The sequence below is a fragment of the Poromitra crassiceps genome, assembly GCF_964638095.1.
Source record: "Poromitra crassiceps genome assembly, chromosome: 13".
NCBI lineage: Eukaryota > Metazoa > Chordata > Actinopteri > Beryciformes > Melamphaidae > Poromitra > Poromitra crassiceps.
In genome coordinates this window covers 10,171,023-10,173,522 of record NC_139644.1, presented here as the reverse complement: position 1 = coordinate 10,173,522, position 2,500 = coordinate 10,171,023, and positions in this window count along the sequence as shown.

The following is a 2,500-nucleotide window of genomic DNA, read 5'->3' as shown; positions in this document are numbered from 1 at the left end:
TATTATTATTATTATTATTACCTTTATTATTATTATTATTATTATTATTATTATTATTATTATTATTATTATTATTATTATTATTATTATTATTATTATTATTATTATTATTATCAACACTGCAAGTAAAGATTGAAAAGATGTGACAAAAGGGCTGTGAAGCTGAAAGGCAGAGTGGCTCATGGTGTTGGAAGGCTGCCTGGAGGATTTCAGGCCCGGCCCACTTTCCATTCTGAGTTTTCAAAGCCAACACCTCAAGTCAAGATTGAAAAGCTCGGACGAAAAGCTGCTCAATCTGTGAGACCCTGTGGCTCGTAGAGTTTGACAGCTACATGCAAGTTAAGAGGTTGTGCCTTCAATACCAAGGCTGGACATTTTAAAAGCCAACATCCTGAAGAAAGAAAGATGACAAAAGTCAGAGAAAATATGTTTGGAAGTAGTCTGATCCAGTTGGCTTACAGGGTTACACAGCTACTACATGGAAGTTGAGAGTTCCAGGCTCGAACCCACAACCTCAAAACTTTCAGGTAGCCTTCACCATAGACAATGCTTCCAACACTATGAGCTACATCAGAGATTTTCAATCTTTACTTGGGATGTTTGTTTAAACTAAATCATCACTGACTCAGGCTCGAACCCACAACCTCAACATTTTCAAGGAGCCTTCCAACCATAAACTGCAAATCAATGGTTGCAACACTATGAGCCACTGAGTCTTAAAGGAATCACACCTTTTCCTCAAAGCTTTTCAACCTTTACTTGGGAAGTTGATTAAAAGACTCTGGTATCCAGAATTGAACCCACAACCTCAAACACTTCATGTAGCTGTAAAGCACTGGGTCAAAACACTTCCAGACAAGTTTTCTCAGAGTTTTGGAATCTTTCTTCAAAATGCCTGGCCTTTGGATTGAACCCACAACCTCTCTACTCTGTCAAACTCTACTGGATCAGATGGCTTGAAAGTGTTCAGCCTAGTAAGGTATTGAGGTCATTTTCCGATTGACTTCTTTTTGCAGCCAGTTGAGTCGCCCCCTGCTGGCTATGATAAAGAATGCTGTTTTAAGCCACTTAAGGGGGTGGGGGTGGGGGTGGCATCATTCTTCAGCCACGGAGGTTGCCTCTTCGGGTAGGACCAATGAAAAAATGTCGATCTGAGCTGTTTTCAGCGTGAATGATCCATACTGTAAGTCCTCCGTGGTTCAGTCGGTCCCTCTGGCACCACAAGGCTTCAGTACTTTATATTTCCTGGGCACGGGGTTAGCGAGGAGCCATCAGTGCTGAGTGAGCGGCGGGCTATATAGCAGGGCCAGGGGTCCTCGCTGGAGCAGATTGGTGGCCATGATGGAGCCTGACTTCCATCATCCATTATCCCAGGCCTGCAGATAGGTCAGGCTCCCGCAGGGACCACTCTCCCAGAAAATGAGGGTGTAGCAGGACGGGCGGACCACATGCGAGGAGGCTGCGCCTGCGAGGTGCCAGTTCAGCCAGGGAATGAGATGGAATGCAAAGAGGAGTGGTGGAGGTAATGGTGGGGGTGATAATGATGATGATTTGTTTAACCTTTATTTATTCATTTATTCGGGGAAAGTCAACTCAGCTCCATGCTCTTTTACAGCAACTCACCGTTTTCTGCTTCACAGTCATACAGTTACACACAGTGGGAGCAACTCTACTGGAGCCGTCAAAGCTGTTACCTGTTTCAAAGCAACTCTATTTGAGCAGTCAAAGCCGTTACCTGTTTCAAAGCAACTCTACTGGAGCAGTCAAAGCCGTTACCTGTTTCAAAGCAACTCTACTGGAGCAGTCAAAGCTGTTACCTGTTTCAAAGCAACTCTACTGGAGCCGTCAAAGCTGTTACCTGTTTCAAAGCAACTCTACTGGAGCCGTCAAAGCTGTTACCTGTTTCAAAGCAACTCTACTGGAGCCGTCAAAGCTGTTACCTGTTTCAAAGCAACTCTACTGGAGCCGTCAAAGCTGTTACCTGTTTCAAAGCAACTCTACTGGAGCCGTCAAAGCTGTTAACTGTTTCAAAGCAACTCTACTGGAGCCGTCAAAGCTGTTACCTGTTTCAAAGCAACTCTACTGGAGCCGTCAAAGCTGTTACCTGTTTCAAAGCAACTCTACTGGAGCAGTCAAAGCCGTTACCTGTTTCAAAGCAACTCTACTGGAGCAGTCAAAGCTGTTACCTGTTTCAAAGCAACTCTACTGGAGCCGTCAAAGCTGTTACCTGTTTCAAAGCAACTCTAATGGAGCCGTCAAAGCTGTTACCTGTTTCAAAGCAACTCTACTGGAGCCGTCAAAGCTGTTACCTGTTTCAAAGCAACTCTACTGGAGCCGTCAAAGCTGTTACCTGTTTCAAAGCAACTCTACTGGAGCCGTCAAAGCTGTTACCTGTTTCAAAGCAACTCTACTGGAGCCGTCAAAGCTGTTACCTGTTTCAAAGCAACTCTACTGGAGCAGTCAAAGCTGTTACCTGTTTCAAAGCAACTCTACTGGAGCA